This window comes from Lissotriton vulgaris, chromosome 5 (genome assembly GCF_964263255.1).
Source record: "Lissotriton vulgaris chromosome 5, aLisVul1.2, whole genome shotgun sequence".
NCBI classification, from domain to species: Eukaryota; Metazoa; Chordata; class Amphibia; order Caudata; family Salamandridae; genus Lissotriton; species Lissotriton vulgaris.
In genome coordinates, this window is record NC_141693.1 from 39,308,396 (window position 1) to 39,331,278 (window position 22,883).

Genomic DNA, 22,883 nt, shown 5'->3' on the forward strand with positions numbered 1-22,883 from the left:
AGCAATGCGCTGTATTTAACATTATACAGTGCATTCCTGCTGTCTGCGCTGCGTGAAAGGGAGAAGGCAGCAAATGCGCTGTATTTAACATTATATGTTGCATTCCTGCTGCCCGCACTGGCGCACAGAACTCCTGCCTGGCACCAACGCAGGCAGTTATGCCCCATGGTGCAAGGGTGGGTGTGTTACAGGCGGGATTGTTTTTGTGCAGAAAGGGACACCTTGCTGCACAAAACCATCCTCAGAGGCATTTTCCCCCTTCTACACGTGCTGCACAATGCAGCTCACTTACAAAGAGGAAACAATGAGGAAAAATAAGGATATTTCTCCTCGTTGCGCCTCTGGTGGAGAGGCGAACAATTCTGACGCATTCCCAGGTCTACCCGTGTTGGTAAATCTGTGTCTGTGTCTGAATGCATGGGTGGATTCATGGAAACACCCACGCTCCACCCATGGCACGCCTCCCTGCCGCAGAGACACCCACGCTCCACCCATGGCATGCCACCCTGCCGCAGAGACACCCATTCTCCACCCATGGCATGCCTCCCTGCCGCAGAGACACCCACGCTCCACCCATGGCACACCTCCCTGCCTCAGAGACTCCCACGCCCCACCCATGGCATGCCTCCCTGCCGCAGAGACACCCACGCTCCAACTGTGGCACGCCTCCCTGCCGCAGAGACACCCACGCTCCACCCATGGCACGCCTCCCTGCCGCAGAGACACCCACGCTCCACCCATGGCACGCCTCACTGCCGCAGACACACCCTCGCTCCACCCATGGCACGCCTCCCTGCCGCAGAGACACCCCCGCTCCACCCATGGCACGCCTCCCTGCCGCAGAGACACCCACGCTCCACCCATGGAACGCCTTCCTGCCGCAGGGACACCCACGCTCCACCCATGGAACGCCTTCCTGCTGCAGAGACACCCACGCTCCACCCATGGCACACCTCCCTGCCGCAGAGACACCCACGCTCCACCCATGGCACGCCTCCCTGCCGCAGAGACACCCACGTTCCACCCATGGCACGCCTCCCTGCCGCAGAGACACCCACGCCCCACCCATGGCATGCCTCCCTGCCGCAGAGACACCCACGCTCCAACCGTGGCACGCCTCCCTGCCGCAGAGACACCCACGCTCCACCCATGGCACGCCTCCCTGCCGCAGAGACACCCACGCTCCACCCATGGCACGCCTCCCTGCCGCAGAGACACCCACGCTCCACCCATGGAACGCCTCCCTGCGGCAGAGACACCCACGCTCCACCCATGGCACGCCTCCCTGCCGCAGAGACACCCACGCTCCACCCATGGCACGCCTCCCTACCGCAGAGACACCCACGCTCCACCCATGGCACGCCTCCCTGCCGCAGAGACACCCACGCTCCACCCATGGCACACCTCCCTGCCGCAGAGACACCCACGCTCCACCCATGGCACGCCTCCCTGCCGCAGAGACACCCACGCTCCACCCATGGCACGCCTCCCTGCCGCAGAGACACCCACGCCCCACCCATGGCATGCCTCCCTGCCGCAGAGACACCCACGCTCCAACTGTGGCACGCCTCCCTGCCGCAGAGACACCCACGCTCCACCCATGGCACGCCTCCCTGCTGCAGAGACACCCACGCTCCACCCATGGCACGCCACCCTGCCGCAGAGACACCCATGCTCCACCCATGGCATGCCTCCCTGCCGCAGAGACACCCACGCTCCACCCATGGCACGCCTCCCTGCCGCAGAGATTCCCACGCTCCAACTGTGGCACGCCTCCCTGCCGCAGAGACACCCACGCTCCACCCATGGCACGCCTCCCTGCCGCAGAGACACCCACGCTCCACCCATGGCACGCCTCCCTGCCACAGAGACACCCACGCTCCACCCATGGCACGCCTCCCTGCCGCAGAGACACCCACGCTCCAACCATGGCATGCCTCCCTGACGCAGAGACACCCACGCTCCACCCATGGCACACCTCCCTGCTGCAGAGACACCCGCGCTCCACCCATGGCACGCCTCCCTGTCGCAGAGACACCCATGCTCCACCCATGGCACGCCTCCCTGCCACAGAGACACCCACGCTCCACCCATGGCACGCCTCCCTGCTGCAGAGACACCCACGCTCCACCCATGGCACGCCTCCCTGCCGCAGAGACACCCACGCTCCACCCATGGCACGCCTCCCTGCCGCAGAGACACCCACGCCCCACCCATGGCACGCCTCACTGCCGCAGACACACCCTCGCTCCACCCATGGCACGCCTCCCTGCCGCAGAGACACCCACGCTCCACCCATGGCACGCCTCCCTGCCGCAGAGACACCCATGCTCCACCCATGGAAACGCCTTACTGCCGCAGAGACACCCACGCTCCACCCATGGCACGCCTCCCTGCCGCAGAGACACCCACACTCCACCCATGGCACGCCTCCCTGTCGCAGAGACACCCACGCTCCACCCATGGCACGCCTCCCTGCCGCAGAGACACCCACGCTCCAACCATGGCACGCCTCCCTGCCGCAGAGACACCTACGCTCCACCCATGGCACGCCTCCCTGCTGCAGAGACACCCACGCTCCACCCATGGCACGCCTCCCTGCCGCAGAGACACCTACGCTCCACCCATGGCACGTCTCCTTGCCGCAGAGACACCCACGCTCCACCCATGGCATGCCTCCCTGCCGCAGAGACACCCACGTTCCACCCATGGCACTCCTCCCTGCAGCAGAGAGACCCACACTCCACCCATGTGACGCCTCCCTGCCGCAGAGACACCCACGCTCCACCCATGGCGTGCCTCCCTGCGACAGAGACACTCACGCTCCACCCATGGCACGCCTCCCTGCCGCAGAGACACCCCCGCTCCACCCATGGCACGCCTCCCTGCCGCAGAGACACCCATGATCCACCCATGAAACGCTTCCGTGCCGCAGAGACACCCACGCTCCACCCAGGGCACGCCTCCCTGCCGCAGAGACACCAACACTCCACCCTTGGCATGCCTCCCTGCCGCAGAGACATCCACGCTCCACCCATGGCACGCCTCCCTGCCGCAGAGACACCCACGCTCCGCTCATGGCACGCCTCCCTGCCGCAGAGACACCCACGCTCCACCCATGGCACGCCTCCCTGCCGCAGAGACACCCACGCTCCACCCATGGCATGCCTCCCTGCGGCAGAGACACCCACGCTCCACCCATGGCACGCCTCTCTGCCGCAGAGACACCCACGCTCCACCAATGGCACGCCTCCCTGCCACAGAGACACCCACACTCCACCCATGGCACGCCTCCCTGCCGCAGAGACACCCACGCTCCACCCATGGCACGCCTCCCTGCCGCAGAGACACCCACGCTCCACCCATGGAACGCCTCCCTGCCACAGAGACACCCACGCTACACCCATGGCACGCCTCCCTGCCGCAGAGACACCCACGCTCCACCCATGGCACGCCTCCCTGCCGCAGAGACACCCACGCTCCACCCATGGCACGCCTCCCTGCCGCAGAGACACCCACGCTCCACCCATGGCACGCCTCCCTGCCGCAGAGACACCCACGCTCTACCCATGGCACTCCTCCCTGCCGCAGAGACACCCACACTCCACCCATGGCACGCCTCCCTGCCACAGAGACACCCACGCTCCACCCATGGCACGCCTCCCTGCCGCAGAGACACCCACGCTTCACCCATGGCACGCCTCCCTGCCGCAGAGACACTCACGCTCCACCCATGGCACGCCTCCCTGTGGCAGAGACACCCACGCTTCACCCATGGCACGCCTCCCTGCCATAGAGACACCCACGCTCCACCCATGGCACGCCTCTCTGCCGCAGAGTAACGCACGGCATGGATTTGAGTTGCTCTGCGTTACTGTAGATTTATCAAATCACTCAGGGTCGATAAATCTCATTCAGGTTTTGAGTCGCCCTTGCGTCCCCTTGCGCTGCACAAAGGCATCGCAAAACCTTGATAAATATTGACATAAATATTGATACGCACCAAAATATATATATATTTTTTTTTCTTCCAGAAAGTAACTGTTTTTCTGGCTTCTCCGGCCCTCAGGTACTGAGCTTCATAAAGCCGTAGCAGCCCCTAAAAAAGGACTCAGTAAGCCTTAAAACTTCTTGATTCCAGCTGTAGAAGTGCTTGTCCTCTGGGATTTCTGGACGTATTTAGTGTGGAGTGGACTTGTGCTGGTTGTTGATGTCTAAGGAATTTGAGGCTGGAGCAGTAAACATGCATTTTATTCTCACCTCCTGGAGTAGCCAATGCTTGGAGCTAATGCATAAAGATCCTTGGTCTGTCCGGGGCCTTTGCAACAATTCTAATTAGGGTCAGGGTTCCATGACGGATAGGAAGGCGGTCTCACATTCCCATGAATGAACATGTTGCAGTGGACATTACTGCTCTTGGCTCTGTTTTTATACACTCAGACTCTCTGTTCTTCTTTTTTCTAATTATAAATCTCCATCTCCCGGTTCCTTTTTCATAGGGCCCTCCCTTATCCCTCAGACAAGCACAGAGGAAGGGGATTTTTCACTTACTTTTAAGGTGATACAGCAAACCACGGCCCAGAGACCTGCACTTCAAACCACAGATTAGACAGCAGAGGCGTGAAATGGCGCTGAGATCATTCCCTGTAGCCGTGCTTTGCCCATTTGTCATCTGTTTGTGGACCATAGTGTCAGACACGGCCACTGCCAAGTGTGACATCTACGAGTGGGACCAGCTGGGATCCCTGGGAGTGCTGGCCCCCACCTGCTTTGGATTTCCCTTGGAGGGGTTCAGGGTTTTCAGCAAATGCAGCCCAGTGAGGAACATGGAGGTGGATCTAAGAGAGGTTCCAGTGGACGTGGACACCCTCTGCCTGGTGTTACACGTACCAACCGTTCCCACAGACTTGTTTTCCGGGTATCAGAACCTGACCCGGCTCTATCTGTATGGATCGTTTTATGTTTCTGCAAGAGCCTTCAATGGTGCTGCCAACCTTAGACATCTGGGAATCAAAGGAGATTACACTAATCACACTCCACCCGTAGACATGGATGATCAGGTGTTTGGTGGATTGGAGAACCTAACCCGCTTGGACCTTCAAAACGTGGTGCTTTACTCAGAATTTCAACAAAGTCTTTTCAAGCCCTTACATAGAATACAGGTGATATCGTTATATGAGAACGACTGTCCTAGGCTATACAGGCTGACCACTCTGCTTCAGTCCCTGGAATCGCTAGAGGTCCTGAAAATCATGAGGAACGGTATAACGAGTGCCCGTGAAGAGGACTGCATTAGGACAGACAATCTCCCCAAGCTGCCTGGACATACGAGGAGCTCAGTCTTCTCTCCAAGGATTTCCACCCTTGATTTATCGGGTAATAAGTTGGAAAGACTAGAGAAAAATGCATTATGTAATTTCCCTCACCTCACGGTCTTCAGGGCGGATCACACTGCTCTGAAGGTCATTCAGCTGGTTGACTCTGGAATAAAGAGCATTGCGACTCTGTCCCTAAATGCCATGATAAATGCAGACTTTCGGGAAATCAAAGATGTCTGCAATGTGGTGTCGCAGCTGAAAGTGAGTTACTTAAGTGTGGCTCACAATTTTATTTTTAAACTTTCCACAAAGTTGTTTGAAGGATGCGACAACCTACTATCGCTCAACATGTCTGACAACTTCATAAGGACTTTCACAAGTGACATGGCCAAGAAATTGCTGAGCCTGAGGTCCCTCATTCTATCCGTAAACAAGATAAAGAGTATAGATATCTGCCCACCTGGGACACATCCCAAGGTTCTTCTGGCCAACCTGACACACCTGGATCTTTCTACCAACCGCATCAGCAGCATCGGCTCCGGGCACCTATCCTGTCTGGGCAATCTGCGGACACTGGATATAAGCCAGAATCACATTCCAACTCTGGAAAAAGATGCCTTTGTGGGTCTGGAGCAGCTGGAATCACTCAACCTGAGTTCTAATGGGCTCTTTCTGTTGGAGAATTTCTATTTCAATCACTTGATAAACGTGAGGGTTCTCGACCTTCTGGGAAACCAGCTTAGAAGCGACAATGATTCTTATACAGGAATGCACCAGCTTGAAGATATGAGGCTCACCTTCAAAGATGTACCAGGGTTTGCATTTTTTCAGAATCCCTTGACCTACCTTGCAGTTGAGGGGTCAACCGTTTACCTCAAATGTTGGAAAAACTGTACCTTCTTGAAGGTACTTCACATTAAAGCTGAAGATGTTTTCATTGACCTGAAGGCTGGCCCATCTTTGGAATTTGTTAAAGAAGTTCATCTACTGGAAAATCAACAACTGAAATGTCATACACACCCAGACACTGTGCCTAGTCGTTTGGCTTTAACGTGCTTCACCAACCTGGAACATTTATACTATAGCTCCAGTGGTTTTGTGCACTATATCAAAAATTACAGCCCCCTGAATGCCACCCTGCCACTTCTTCGCAAGTTACATCATCTCCATCTCAGAAACCTAAAGTTGGACATAGAAAAGGGGTTCCTTACTCCAGAGCAGCTGTTCTGGAACCTGACGCACCTCAGAACCTTAATCTTAGAGGATTCTGGGATAGAGCACTTTACGGCCACCATGTTTAGAGACCTTGTCTCTCTGGAGCTCGTAATCTTCAAGTCCCAACCTGTGAAAACCCTACAGGAGGGTCTGCTCGACCACACTGAAAGTCTACGCTACATATATCTGAAGGATGTTTCCCTAGATTGTTTGTGTGAACAAGCCTGGATCAGAAGATGGGTGACCACCCACCCCCAAGTGAGAGTGCCACAGCTAGGAATTCAGACATGTTCTAGTGGGCCACAGGAGCTGAGTTTCCTGAATTTCCTGGAGAAAGACTGCAGCTTGCTGATAGGTTACTCACTCTGCATTGGGACTTTCTCCTTCAACATGTTGTTCCTGATCACGGCCCTGCTGTATCACAAGGTACGCTGGTACCTCCTGTATCTCTTCTACACGCTCAGGACCTGGTGGAACTATCTGCGGAGACACGACAGGAAGAGGCAATATCACTTTGATGCCTTTGTCTCTTACAGCAGCTGTGATGAGGCTTGGGTTGTCCATGAGTTCCTGCCCAACTTGGAAGAGACAGGACCACCGTTCTTTAAAGTGTGTCTGCATGGCAGGGACTTCGAAGTGGGCAAAGACATCTTGGATAACATCATGGACAGCATTTATAGGAGCCGCTGGGTGGTGTGTCTGATCAGCCGCCATTACCTGCGCAGCCACTGGTGCTCCTAGGAAGTGCGGATGGCCACATACCGCCTACTGGCAGAGAGAAAGGATTCCTTGGTGATGGTGTTCCTGGAGAAAGTGTCCACGAGGAGCCTCTCCCGCTACCACCAACTGGCCAAGCTGGTGAAGAAGAAAACCTACCTGGAGTGGGAGGAGAACTTGGGCCAGCAGCCTCTGTTCTGGGCAAGACTGAGCAAAGCCATTGGAGGGGATGGAGTTGAGCAACAGGACATCATAGTCAAATGAGACAATCTGTTCCAGATTTACCGCAGATGATGGAGGAAGGCCATCTTCCCAAAGAAGACGTGAGGAAGAGAGAAGCCCATTTGCTAGAAAAGGATGGGACTCATAGACCAGCATGAAGAGAGCAGGTTGAGCTCACTTGAAAAGAACTTGCATGTAGCAAATCATAAAATAACACCATTTTGATAACTCTTTTCCTTTCCTGACCACAGCTTCTCTATCTCAGTAATTAAAACCATGCAATAAACAACAGTTTGGCACTGGTATATGTTTATTAATTTGCAAGATGAGTTTATCAACTTTAAAAGGCATACTCACTGTTGTTGACCGCTGAGGATCAAGTAATGCGCCACCTCTAGACCTGCTAAAGAAGATCTGATTCTATAGATAAAAGATGTCCTGGTATTTAGGTACTCACTGGTCCAGGTCAACTCATCCTCAACCCTGGCTGTGCTGTGTCCAAGCAGAGGACAATGTAAAATGGATCTGAAAATAACACATCCAACTTAACCAAGGTGAGCGGTGGTGCTGCTGACCGCTGATTATCCCTCTTGTCCTCCCCTCTCATGTTTTCCTCCCTCCCCTACGGTGCGTTGGCGCTTGAGAAGATCACGACATGTCTGGTGAGTACCAGAGGGTGGAGGATGGACAGTGGAGGTAGCGAGTAAGTGTGATAGTAGTGGGCTCACAAATCAGTGCAGATAAGAGAAAAGGACACATGCACAGTGCTCTAAAGAGGCTCTCGGGTGGCAGCCACCCCTATATGATCAGCCAAGAATAGTGCACAGAGCAGTAAAAGGTCTTTTTTACACATACACGTGATAAACAGTACTGGATGAGGTTTCAGGCTGCGTTGTTGTGGGGGCTTTTGGGCAGGTTACTTTGCATTTGTCCAGTCTCTGTGAGATCATTACACCTGGGGGTGTTGCATGTAGTAAGCATGTTCTGTTCCTTTATTTTCTATATGTCTCCAAAATCTCTATCCTCCCTTACATGTGTTTCATCTTGCATCATCGTCTAGACTTCCTCAGGGCTTTGTACTAATAATCCTCACTAATATCTTCAATCTCACCACAGTAACCACACTGCTGAAAGTATTCAAAGGGGTTAAAGTTCCACAAGTGAGGGCTGTCATTTTCAGTCACATGGGTATATGATTGTCCATAGTATGAGCTGGAATTTAAGGTACCTTAGAACTACACTGCCAGGAACTGTATCCCGGCATGATGTGTCCAACTTGACGTATATACTGGTTAGACTGAACATGACGATTGTTACTTGGAAAACTTTAATAATCTTTTTGAATACTTTTGTCAGCATGGTTACTGTGGTGAGATCGAAGATATATGCAAGATTTATTAGTGCCAGCCCTTGAGGAAGTCTAGGCTGTGATGCGAGTCGAAACACGTGTCGGCAAGAGGTTTCGAAGTAGTCTGGAAAATAAAGGATTAGATTGTGAATCTTATGTACAAGACTTTTTTGCACTGACAGAGACTGAACTGTGATATTTGGGGTTTCCCTGTATTTGAAATGTATTTTGGGGGGATCCTCTTCCTACTCGTTGGAGCACATAAGGGGCGTTTGGTACCTACAGAGCAAGACGTTTTGGTATTTGTTGCACAACATTGACACAGGCCATTAACAGTTTGTTTTGGATTTGCTGTCTCGAGTTATACAATGGCAATTGGCATTTTATTTTTGAGGTGTTGCTGTGACATCTTCAAATGTGGGCCTGTGATATGCCATTATCTTTCTGGTGGATGAATTTCGCTTTTGTTCAGTCTCTTTGGCAGCATCTTATATGGATTTGGAAGCAGGATTTTGTGATGTAGGTGTGGTGTTGAGGGCAACTGTGGAAAAATTAACCTTTTCTGTTTTGGCTGTTTGACATCTTGTTCTTTATTCTCTTTGTTCAATAACACGAGAGGTCTTTTTCCAAAGGTGTACGATTGTGATTACAAAATTACCATTATGATGAATTAGTAGGCATCGTGTCTTGGAAAATGAGTGGCTTTGCAACGTTCTCTACTTGGGTTATTGGTGCAGTGTCTCTAGGGGGTGGGGGAGGTGCACAACTGTGGATGTGATGTTTTGACATGTAGGTGGGAAGCATTATTTTTATGTGGTGTTGTGTGATGTCAAAGGATGTCAGCCTCATCTTGGAATACCTATTGTGGGATGCATGCATGTGGTTGATGGATCGTGGGTGTGGTCTTGTGGCATTATCCATGTATTTATAAGTTTCATATAGCACTAGCTGGACCCGAAGGTATCAGAGCACTTTACATAAAAATAGGCTTTACATATCATGCAAGACCCTAGGTTCAAGAACATGTATCAATAGAGACCAAGGCAGTAAGGGTGGTTACAGTATTCGGATAATTAGAACATCAAGAGTTAAAGGAGTAAATGACATATAAGGCAGCTGAAACAATCATCCAACCGACTGTGGCGGCAAAGGGTCTGCTCATAGAGAAAGTTAGGTATTACGATTATCTCGCTCTTCACACTACCAGCTACCCGAACTAACGGCCGTAACTTAGGTCGAATACTCCAAAAGTCACTATACTGCGGGAAACCAAATTGATTACTTCATTCTATTTAGAACGGACAACGTATATGGTTTGTCCTTTGGCTTACATATTTATTGGCCCACTGTGAAGGTGTTACTTGCAATATTTCATAATAAATTCCAACGATGGGTACGAATCCACAGGATACTCCCTTTACCGAATAGCCCTGACGAAGTTCTTTGCGAGCGAAACGTGTTGGCGGCGGAGTTTGGTTTTATTGGAATTGAATAAAGACATTTTGGAATACGAATTGGAAGTATTGAATACTCTATTCTGGTGCAGCATCCTTTTTTGTATATGAACTTTGGGATCCGCTTTGCAGGAGAGTGTTGGCGCGGCACTCTCTTGACGTACTGTGCACATCCTATGGACTTACATATCATACATTGAAAGTACTTGCGCATAACCTTGGTCAGCCGCTCTCTTTCTTCGATAACTAGGTATTGGACCACAGTTCGGTTAGCATGCGTGCTAAAGTATTTGTTGCGTAGAAGGAGTTTCAGGCACCTTTTGAAGCAGAAGAAGGAGGGGTTGCATCACAGATCTCTCTGAAGTGAGCTCCATTTCCTGAGTGCATTTCCAGAGAAAGCGTGAATCTGGGTGGATTTCCTTTTCAGTTTGGGAGGTATGAGAAGAAGTGGATTGGAGTTCTCAGAGTTCTGGTTCATCCTGCTTTCATAAGTTTGTTGTCTAGATAGATGAATGTATGCTTGTAAAGGACTTTGTGGGTAATGCAAGCAGTCTTGTAAATAAATCTTCCTTTGATGGGAAGCCAGTTGAGGATCTTGAGGGCTGGTGTGATGTGTTTAAACCATTTAAAACCTGTTAGGAGCCGGGCCGCCATGTTTAGTACTGTTCTTGGGCGGGCCAGGTGAATTTTTGGTGTCCCTGTGAAAATGGCCTTCCCATAGTCCAGTTTAGAGAGGACTAGGAATTGTACAACAGTCCTAAGATCATCTGGGGGAATGAATGGTTTGATTTCTTGAGGTGTTTGAGTGTGTAAAGCGCTCCTTTGACTGAGTTACTGATGTGATCCTTTATTGACATGTTTTTGCCATGGTGATGCCGAAGGACTTTACAGAATTGGACAGAGTACGAGAGCAATTGAGGGCATCTGGGTTCTTGAGCCATTCTTGGATTGGTGGAGGGTTATTTTTAGGGGAGAACGTTAGTAGTTCGGTTTTGTTGGGGTTCAACATCAGGTAGTTTGAATTGAGCCAGCTTTGTATCTTGAGTAGTGTGGCGTTGAGATGTAGGATGTCATTGGGTGATTTGATTTTGTAGTAGAGTTGTGTGTCATCAGCATATAGGTGATATTTGACCCCTGCTTGCTTCAGGGTGATTGTAAGGGGTACCACGAAGAGATTGAAATGGGATGGGGAGAGATTTGAGCCTTGGACTACACCAAGATTAACCAGTGTGGGTTTAGAGAGAAAAGTGCTAATTTTACTTTGTTGTGAGCGGTGATGCAGGTAAGATGTGAACCATTTTAGGACTGTTCCATTGATACCCAAGACAGACTTAAGACAGGCTTAAGACAAAATCCTAACTTCTGTGAATACCAAAAGTAGTAAGTTCATTCTGTGAATGCTAAAAGTAGTAAGTGCATTCTGTGAATACCAAAATAGTAGTAGGTTTAGGATTGAGTCTTAAGTTCATTCTGTGAATCGGGCCCTTCATTTTCTGTCATGTGCGTGAAGTCAGATATATTAGCATTGTTTTTCAGTAGAGTGAGGTCATAGTTGACATTATGTTTATTTGGGGCCATTTGGTCAATGTGTATTTTTGGTGGAGTGGCTACAGTGAAGGGAAGTGAGTCAGTGGGGAAGGGTGTGAGAGCTGGAAGATTTGTGATTTGGATGAAGGATTGCTCAATTTTTGCGACTTTGTCAGTGTAGAAGCCAGCAATTTCTTCACAGCGTTCTTTGGTGGCTGTTATTTTGTGAGGGGAGGTGAGGGTCGTTTGTTGTTTAATGATGTTGAAGAGTTCCCTGGGTCTATTCTTAGCGCGGTCAAGTTGGTTTCGAAAGAAAGAGGTGTTTTCTCTAAAAATGTGCTTCTTATAGGAAAGCTGTGCGGTTCTTAGTAGTGCCAGGTGCATTGTCAATGGGTTCTGTCTCCATATCCTTTCTGTCTGTCTGAGTTGTCTTCTCTTGTTGATCAGGTCAGAGTTGAACCAAGTTCATGATTGGATTTTTCCCGATTGTTTTAGTTTGAGCCTTCCACTTGGTCAAGAACTTTAGTCATCGTTGTGTTATGGTGGGCAGTGAGGTCATCGACGCTATGAGTGAGGGGTTGATGTTGTAGTGGGGCACAGATTCTGGATTCCAGTTCAATTTTTGGGACTTAATTGATGTTCTTAGCCCAGTGCTTAGGTTTGTATGTTGAGGCTGGGTGAGGTCTGACCTGGGTATCGATATTACACAGTATGAGATGGTGGTTGGACCAGTCAATGGGTAGGATGGACCTAAATGATACAAGCTCATCTTTGGTTATTATCGTATTGAGAGAGTAGCCTTTAATATGAGTTGGGTTATTACAGAGTTGTTTATGGTCGTTTATTTCAAGAAGGTTTGTGAGGTTCTGGACTGTGGTGCCTTCGGAGTAGTTCAAGTGAACAATGAAGATATATTTGGATGTGGATGTTGGATCTTGGTTTGTAGGAATGGCCCTCTGGATTACAGATGTGATTCCATTGGATCGAGATGGGGTGTGGTGGCATTATTGTATTGTATTTGGTTGTGGATGTTCAGTCTTGGTTTGAGGTCATTATTAACACTGTCTAGTGTAGAAGCTAATGTATGCAGAGAGCAGCTCTCATGCAAGATGGACCTCAGGATGCAGAATGTCCGGCTCTGCCCCTGTCTGTCTATAGGACTTCCAGACTAATGGAGCTCTCTAGAGCCCACCTCTAAGAGGACTCATATAGGTCTCAGCCTCAGCGGTTTATATGGGTTCCTCTTGACCAATGTTGTGCCTAAGAACTTAAGGTAAATTCACAAATAAAGACAAGCACTGACAAAGCCAGCAGCTCTGACCTGAGCAAGGCGGTGCAATGGTTCATTTTTCTTAATTTGTTCTGTATCCCAAGCAGATATCAAAAAATGAAAGGAATAAGTGAACAATAACAAGCCTTCACCTAAACAAAGTGGCCAAATGCTTGCAATAAAATGTATATTTAAAACGTTACCATTGTTTGAAGGTGTTTCCAGGCAGGTAGGTGGTCTTACAACAGGTATTGAAGCCTTTGTAATGAACATGACAGGAAAATATGATTGGTTTTGGTGCAAAGAATAGGTTTTGAATCACTGTGACCTGAAGACATGGGGCCTGATTTGGAACCTGGCAGACGGCTTACTCCGTCACAACGGTTACAGATGTCCTGTCCCCTGAAAGTTTAATCCCATTGCATCCTGTGGGATTTATACTTCGGAGGGTGGGATATCCATCACCGTTGGGAGGGAGAAACCTGTCTGCCAAGTTCCTAGTCAGACCCAAAGTTTAAACACAAGGATGACAACAAAGGTATATAATGTATGAAAAACAAAACTGGCAAAGTAAAGGAGTGGTCCACCCGCCGTGGCACAGACGGGCACTTTGTTTTCAGCGGATGTGACTTTATTATCACACAAATGCTGTTAGTCACAGTGCAAAAGAACAATGGACTGAAGTGAGCGACGCGCTCTCTCAGGCATCGTCACCACATTGATTCTAAACATGGTGGTCTTCACAGAGTGATACAACAATGGTGCAGTCTGCACAATACCTGCAGGAGGCTGGCTTAGTATATGGTGCTCACTTATGACGGTCTTCTCAGAGTGATACAACAATGGTGCAGTCTGCACAATACCTGCAGGAGGCTGGCTTAGTATATGCTGCTCACTTATGACGGTCTTCTCAGAGTGATACAACAATGGTGCAGTCTGCACAATACCTGTAGGAGGCTGGCTTAGTATATGATGCTCACTTATGACGGTCTTCTCAGAGTGATACAACAATGGTGCAGTCTGCTCAATACCTGCAGGAGGCTGGCTTAGTATATGATGCTCACTTATGACGGTCTTCTCAGAGTGATAGAACAATGGTGCAGTCTGCACAATACCTGCAGGAGGCTGGCTTAGTATATGGTGCTCACTTATGACGGTCTTCTCAGAGTGATACAACAATGGTGCAGTCTGCACAATACCTGCAGGAGGCTGGCTTAGTATATGATGCTCACTTATGACGGTCTTCTCAGAGTGATACAACAATGGTGCAGTCTGCTCAATACCTGCAGGAGGCTGGCTTAGTATATGATGCTCACTTATGACGGTCTTCTCAGAGTGATACAACAATGGTGCAGTCTGCACAATACCTGCAGGAGGCTGGCTTAGTATATGGTGCTCACTTATGACGGTCTTCTCAGAGTGATACAACAATGGTGCAGTCCGCACAATACCTGCAGGAGGCTGGCTTAGTATATGATGCTCGCTTATGACGGCCTTCTCAGAGTGATACAACAATGGTGCAGTCTGCTCAATACCTGTAGGAGGCTGGCTTAGTATATGCTGCTCGCTTATGACGGTCTTCTCAGAGTGATAGAACAATGGTGCAGTCTGCACAATACCTGCAGGAGGCTGGCTTAGTATATGGTGCTCGCTTATGACGGTCTTCTCAGAGTGATACAACAATGGTGCAGTCTGCACAATACCTGTAGGAGGCTGGCTTAGTATATGGTGCTCGCTTATGACGGCCTTCTCAGAGTGATACAACAATGGTGCAGTCTGCTCAATACCTGTAGGAGGCTGGCTTAGTATATGATGCTCACTTATGACGGTCTTCTCAGAGTGATACAACAATGGTGCAGTCTGCTCAATACCTGCAGGAGGCTGGCTTAGTATATGGTGCTCACTTATGACGGTCTTCTCAGAGTGATACAACAATGGTGCAGTCTGCACAATACCTGTAGGAGGCTGGCTTAGTATATGGTGCTCACTTATGACGGTCTTCTCAGAGTGATACAACAATGGTGCAGTCTGCTCAATACCTGCAGGAGGCTGGCTTAGTATATGCTGCTCACTTATGACGGTCTTCTCAGAGTGATACAACAATGGTGCAGTCTGCTCAATACCTGCAGGAGGCTGGCTTAGTATATGGTGCTCGCTTATGACGGTCTTCTCAGAGTGATACAACAATGGTGCAGTCTGCTCAATACCTGCAGGAGGCTGGCTTAGTATATGCTGCTCGCTTATGATGGTCTTCTCAGAGTGATACAACAATGGTGCAGTCTGCACAATACCTGCAGGAGGCGGGCTTAGTATATGGTGCTCGCTTATGGTGGCCTTTTCAGAGTGATACAACAATGGTGCAGTCTGCCCAATACCTGCAGGAGGCTGGCTTAGAATATGGTGCTCGCTTATGGTGGTCTTCTCAGAGTGATACAACAATGGTGCAGTCTGCTCAATACCTGCAGGAGGCTGGCTTAGTATATGGTGCTCACTTATGACGGTCTTCTCAGAGTGATAGAACAATGGTGCAGTCTGCTCAATACCTGCAGGAGGCTGGCTTAGTATATGCTGCTCACTTATGACGGTCTTCTCAGAGTGATACAACAATGGTGCAGTCTGCTCAATACCTGCAGGAGGCTGGCTTAGTATATGCTGCTCACTTATGACGGTCTTTTCAGAGTGATACAACAATGGTGCAGTCTGCTCAATACCTGCAGGAGGCTGGCTTAGTATATGGTGCTCGCTTATGACGGTCTTCTCAGAGTGATACAACAATGGTGCAGTCTGCACAATACCTGCAGGAGGCTGGCTTAGTATATGGTGCTCGCTTATGGTGGCCTTTTCAGAGTGATACAACAATGGTGCAGTCTGCTCAATACCTGCAGGAGGCTGGCTTAGTATATGGTGCTCGCTTATGTAAGTGGACCTCAGGTTGCAGAATGTCCGGCTCTGCCCCTGTCTGCCTATAGGACTTCCAGACTAATGGAGATCTCTAGAGCCCACCTCTAAGAGGGCTCATATAGGTCCCTGCACCAATCCAGACAACCCTTATGGTGATTTTAGAGGTCTTAGACAACCGTAGAAGCTCTCTAAGTGGTAGCCGTGGAGAGCAGGCTTATGGCTTAGTCCAGAAGGAGTGTAAAGCAGCTTCTTTACCAGTACTAATCATATAGTGCAGGTTAAGTGAAAAAGAACCACACAGTGTAGTTATATAAATGTGTATGTATTATCAACACTCACTAACACATTGCAGTATCTCCTACTCAGAGATATAATCACAATACACACAATACTTTAGTAATAGAACAAGTAAGTAGCACAAATACAGAGTGGTCCCCAAGGGGACACAAAACTATAAATTAATGAAGTGGAATGCAAACCGAGACCTAAATCAAGACTGGACCTAGGAGACGTAGAAGAGCTGGGGACCCAAGGAATCACTCAAGGTAAGTACCCAGGAACCGCACTGGGCCGTGTGCAGAGTGGGAACACACCTTGAACTCTATACAAGTCAATGGGTAAGTCATGGTTGCAGTTTTTAATTAGGGCCCTTCCTAGAGGACCCTGAAGAAACTCAGTGGAAGATGGAAGGTTAAAGAGTCACCTCATCCATGGATGCACTGGTAACCAGGATACCCACACCAGGGATGCCAGCTGCATAGGTGCGAAGTGATGTCTGAAACCGATGTAGACCACAATGGAGGACTTCAGTGAAGATGCAGCTGGTGAAGAAGGTGAAAGTGTCCGATGGAACCCAAAGGTGGCTTCAGGAAGAAAAGTACCTGCAAGCAGAAGGGACAGGGTCTATGCCACTCAGGAGCAACCAGGAGGCATGGAAGGTGAATGTCCACCGATGTCAGAAGATGCAGAAGAGTTGACGGAGACCATAGAGCTGCAGGTGTGCGGACCAGGCAACGCAGGGGAAGACCTGGAGTCGATCATGAGCTGTCACACGTCAGATGTCAAGAGTCAGGGTTTTGGTGTCTGCCAGGAGCACCAACATGCCTTGGCAATAGTAGACAAAAAAGGTGCAATGTCGGGATCAGCAAGGTCCAAGGGACTCACCACGAACATGTAAGTCAGAGCAGGCCCAAGCAAGCAGCAGAGCCCACTGGAGCCAACGAAGACCCTCAAGAGGGCCCACAGACCGGAGGCACAGAAGTCACAAGAGGACCTCCAGCACCTCATCAATGATGAAGGCACACAGTGGAGAGGATGCGTTGTGGGCACAGATCTTGGTAGCAAGAGATGGTTGAGGCTGGAGCTTCTTGGAGCATGAAGATCTCTGGTGAAGAATGACAGAGCATTTATAAAGCCCATGGTTACCCAGGGGCATCCCAGTGCTACAACACCATGTAAACTGTGAGGAGATTAAGGAAAAAGAAATGTTTTCAAAAGTTTTCTGAACTTGAGGTAGTTAGGTTCAGAACATAAGTGGAGAGGGAGACTGTCCCAAAGTCGGGATGCATTGTATGTAAACAGTCAGCCTCCACTACGTGCACGTTTAATCTTGAGAACTAAGATTAAACCTTTGTTCTCAGATCTAAGGGCTCTGTTGGGTACATATGGTTTGATCCAGCGATGGATCCTTTCCAGATAATGACTTACAGGTGAAACACAGAGCCTTAAATCAAATTCTTTCCAGGACAGGGAGCCAATGCAGGGTAACAAGAGCGGGTCTTGCACAGGATCATCTGGAAATGGTCAACAGCATGCGGGCCGCACAGTCTGTACTATTTGAAGCCTTTTGGTGGTGGCCTGGGGGGTTCCCAGGTATATGACATTGTCATAATCGAGTCGTGAAAGTACAAGAGCTTGGACCAGCAGTCGTCTAGCAGCAAAAGGGAGCAGGAGGAGTAACTTTCTAAACATTCTTAGAAGACCATAACAACTCACTGCCCCTATGCGTGATTGTTCCTTAAAATTGAGAATACCATCAAGCCAGACTCCTAGACTTATTATTTGTTTTTTGGGGGCAGGGGGGGGGCTAGGCAGCTAGGCCAGAGTTGGTCTATGTTTGGGGGAGCAGACTTCCCTAAAAGCAGGAGTTCGGTCTTTGATCCATTGAGTTTCAAGAAAGAATCACTCATCCAGTTAAATACTTTCTCAAGGCAGGTGGCTAGATCAGGGTCAAGGTGAGTAAATTGCTTCAAGGATATAATTAACTGAGTGTCGTCGGCGTATGTGACGATCTGTACACCAAATGGGCATACCCTTTCAGCCAGCAAGTTCATATAGACATTGAACATAGTGGGGCTAAGGGAAGATCCCTGTGGGACCCCACAAGTCAACGGTATTTGTTTTGAAGAGCATTCCTCTTTGAAGAATGTGAAGACCCTGTTTTGGAGGAAAGACTGTAGCCATTTTAGTGCCAAACCAGTCACTCCGGCCTCCCTCAGTCTTTGTATTATTAGCTGGAGATTTACAGTGTCGAAGCTGCGCTGAGGTCCAATAAGATAAGGTCAGCGCAGCCTCCATTATCCAGGGTCTTCCTGATTTCCTCTACCGCTCCCAGAAGGGCTGTCTCTGTGCCTTGTTGGGGTCTAAATCCAGTCTGCGTAGGATGACTACAATTGTTGTTTTCCAAGAAGGCCGATAAAATTGAATTAATGTATTTCTCTGCTAATTTACTAACTCCTGGCAGTAAGGAAATTGGACGATAATTTCCCCAGTTATTTGGATCCAGATTCAGTTTCTTTAGGAGTGCTATGACCCTTGCATGTTTCCATTATGGAGGCTGAATCCCTGTCTTGAGTGATGTATTTATACAATCCATTATAACATGATATAACATGGTCCTGCTGTATCACAGGGTGCGCTGGTACCTCCTGTATCTCTTCTACATGCTCAGGACCGGGTGGAATTATTGTGGGAGACACGACAGGAAGATGCGATATGACTTTGATGCTTTGCCTCTTACAGCAGCTGTGATGAGGCTTGGGTTGTCCGCGAGTTACTGCCCAATTTGGAAGAGAGGGGACCCCCGTTCCTCAAAGTGTGTCTGCATGGCAGGGACTTTGAGGTCGGCAAAGACATCTTGGATAACATCATGGACAGCATTTATAGGAGCCGCTGGGTGGTGTGTCTGATCAGCCGCCATTACCTGCACAGCCACTGGTGCTCCTTGGAAGTGCGGATGGCCACATACCGCCTTCTGGCAGAGAGAAAGGATTCCTTGGTGATGGTGTTCCTGGAGAAAGTGTCCACGAGGAGCCTCTCCCGCTACCACCAACTGGCCAAGCTGGGGAAGAAGAAAACCTATCTGGAGTGGGAGGAGGACTTGGGCCAGCAGCCTCTGTTCTGTGCCAGGCTACGCAAAGCCATTGGAGGGGATGGAGCTGAGCAACAGGACATCATAGTCAAATGACACAATCTGTTCCAGACTCACCACAGATGATGGAGGAAGGCCATCTCCCTAGAGGAGGCATGGGGAAGAGAGAAACCCATTTGCTAGAAAAGGATGGGACTCATAGACCAGCATGAAGAGAGCAGGTTGAGCTCACTAGAAAAGAACTTGCATTTAGCAAATCATAAAATAACACAATTTTGATAACTCTTTTTCTTTCCTGACCACTTCCTCTCTACCCCAGCAATTAAAACCATGCAATAAGCAACAGTTTGGCACTGGTATATGTTTATTAAAGTGCAAGATGAGCATATCGAATTGAAAAGGCATATTCACTGTTGTGGACCGCTGAGGACCAAGTAATTCACCGCCTTTGATCTGGAAAAAGAAGATTTGGTTCTGTTGAGAAAAGGTGTCCTAGTATTTAGGTACTCAGTGTTCCAGGTTAACTCATCCTTAACCCTAGTCCATGTTGTGTCCAAGCAGCGGTGGATGTAAAATGGATCTGAAAAGAAGACATCCAACTTAAGCCATGGAGAGTGGTGGTGGTGCACACATCAGATTATCTCTCTTTTCCTTCCCTCTCATGTTTTCCTCCTTCCCCTCTTGTGCGATGGCTCTTGAGAAGATCCCGATCTGTCTGGTGAGTACCAGAGGGTGGAGGATGCTGGTGTTGGAGTGGTTGGAATGGAGCTGGTCTGTTGTCTTCACAGGTCGATGGCAAGTCTTGTAGCATCTATCAATGTCCGGATGCACATTATTGATCTTATTTATTATTATTATTATTACATTTCTTATATAGCGCCAGAATCGACCCCCGAAGGGGTATCTCCGCGCTTGCCTTGGGAACCCGTACTGGTTTTTCCCTGTGAGATAGCCCCTACAGGGCATCCCCAAGGTGAAAGCCAGGCATCCCGCCGCGGGGAGGTCGTTGTGGAGATTAAGCAAGCTTAATGCCCAGAGTTGCAGAGTGTGAACCCATGATTAGGTCAGGCACCGAAGCGAGAATTATCGAGTCCGTGGACATATGAGCTCAACACCCTGCCGCGTCGGGAATCGAACCCTGGTCCCGGGTCTGACCTCTGCTTCAGGGTCTGCCTGCTCTAACCAGTGAGCCACACTTCTCCACTTATCAATCAATCAATCAGTGACACTTGTAAAGCGCGCTACATACCCGTAGGGTCTCAAGGCGCTGGGGGGGGGGGGGGGGGTGCCGCTACCGCTCGAACAGCCAGGTCTTCAGCTTCTTCCTGAAGGAGAGGTGGTCTTGGGTCAGGCGCAGGTCGGGAGGGAGGGAGTTCCAGGTCTTGGCGGCCAGGTAGGAGAAGGACCTTCCTCCTGTAGTCGCTCTTCGGATGCGGGGGACGGCGGCGAGGGCGTGGTTGGCTGATCGGAGGTGGCGTTTGGGAGCGTAGAAGTTGACGCGGCTGTTGAGGTAGCTCGGGCCTTGGTCGTGTAGGGCTTTGTGTGCGTGGGTGAGGAGGCGGAAGGTGATTCTTTTGTTGACGGGGAGCCAGTGAAGGTCTCTCAGATGTCCGGAGATGTGGCTGGTTCGTGGGATGTCGAGGATGAGTCTGGCTGAGGCGTTCTGGATCCGCTGGAGTCTCTTATGGAGCTTGGCGGTGGTGCCGGCGTAGAGGGCGTTGCCGTAGTCCAGTCGGCTGGTGACGAGGGCCTGGGTGATGGTCTTCCTGGTCTCGGTGGGGATCCACCAGAAGATCTTCCGTAGCATGCGTAGGATGTTGAAGCACGCCGAGGAGACGTTGTTGAGACTTATGATTAGTGACAGAGTATAAGGAGGGGAGAACACACACTTTTCACACACATACACGCAGCGCGTCAAGCTACTGCATCAGGGCTTCCGCTCACGCCATCTTGAAACCAGGCACCATTTGCGGATTCTCCTGTTGTTTTACCTAGGAGAAATAAAGACCATATAGTGCCAGATCCCAAATTAAAGGCAGGGATACAAGAGTAAACTAGTGAACTAGTCCAGAGTGTTGAAGGAGTCAGAGGCAGGGCAGTGAGAGAACATTGGGGAAAGAGTGGAGATAAGGACAGCAGGAATGTAGAGTAGGAGTGATAGCAGAGAGATATGTAAAGAGGTGGAGATAGGAGGAAAAAGACTGTGGAGGTAAAGAGTAAGGGAGATGGTAGAGACGTATAAAAGGATAATTGAAGAGAAGCATGTAATGTAGTGGAGATGGGAGATGAGGGCAGTGGAGGTAGAGAGTAAGTGTGATAGTAGAGAGGTACGTAACTACGTAATGTCATTGAGATAGGAGATAAAGACAGTGAAGTTGGAGAGAAAGTGTGATAGTAGAGAGATACATAATGTAATGGAGTTAGGAGATAAGGACAGTGGAGGTAGAGACAAAGGGAGATAATACAGAGACACATAATGTAGGAGAGATAGGGGAAAAGGTTAGAGGTAGAGAGTAAGGGTATTAGTAGAGAGATAAGTAATGTAGTGCAGAAGGAGAAAAGGACACTCATGTACAGGGGTCTGAAGAGACTCTCAGGTGCAGGCACCCCTATATATTCAGGCAACAATACCGCACACAGTATTAAAAGGACCAACGTTACAGGTACAGGTGATTAACAAAACTGGATGAGGTGTCAGGTTGCCTTGTTATGGTGGCTTTTGGGCAGGTTCGTTTGGATTTGCTCGGTCTTTGTGAGCACAATCAAGGAACACACATTACACGTAGCAGGGTGTTGCATGTAGTAAGCATTATCTGCTACTTTATTTTCATTATGTCTTCAAAACCTCTAGCCTACCTAACATGTGTTTCATCTTGCGTCATCGCCTAGACTTCCTCAGGGCCTAGTACTAATAATTCTCACTAATACCTTAAATCTCACCGCAGTTACCACACTGCTGAAAGTATTGAAAAGGATTAAAGTTCCACAAGTGAGGGCTGTCATGTTCAGTCAAATCTGTATATGATCGACCATAGTGTGAGCCGAAATTCAAGGTACCTTAGTACCACACTGCCAGTAACCGCATCCTGACATGAAGAATCCAATGTGAGGTATATACCGGTTTGACTGAACATGACAACCCATACTCTGAGAACTTTAATCATTTTGTTTACTTTTAGCAGCATGGTCACTGTGGTGAGATAGAAGATATTTGTGAGAATTATTAGTACTGGGTCTTGAGGAAGTCTAGGCTGTGATGCGAGTCGAAACACGTGTCGGCTAGAGATTTTTAAGTAGTCTGGAAAATAAAGGATCAGATTGTGAATATTATGTACAGACTCGAAGGGGCTTATTTACAAGCCCCTTGCGCCGCTGGTGCATCACCTTTTCCCATACGAAGAGTGACACACCGGTGCCGCAGGGGGCTTGTAAATAAGCCCATAAGCGTGGTCCTTGATTGTGCTAACAGAGTCCAAACTGTGACTTTTGGGGTTTTCCTTGTTCCTGAAAGGCATTTTGAGTGGCTCCTCTCCCTACTTGA

The 22,883-nt window shown here is 49.3% G+C and overlaps 1 pseudogene; it reads left to right on the forward strand.

Annotated features, from left to right (window-relative positions):
• Positions 1-4,625: 4,625 nt before the first annotated feature.
• LOC147710071 (toll-like receptor 11) lies at positions 4,626-7,514 on the forward strand (annotated as a pseudogene).
• The last annotated feature ends 15,369 nt before the right edge of the window (positions 7,515-22,883 follow it).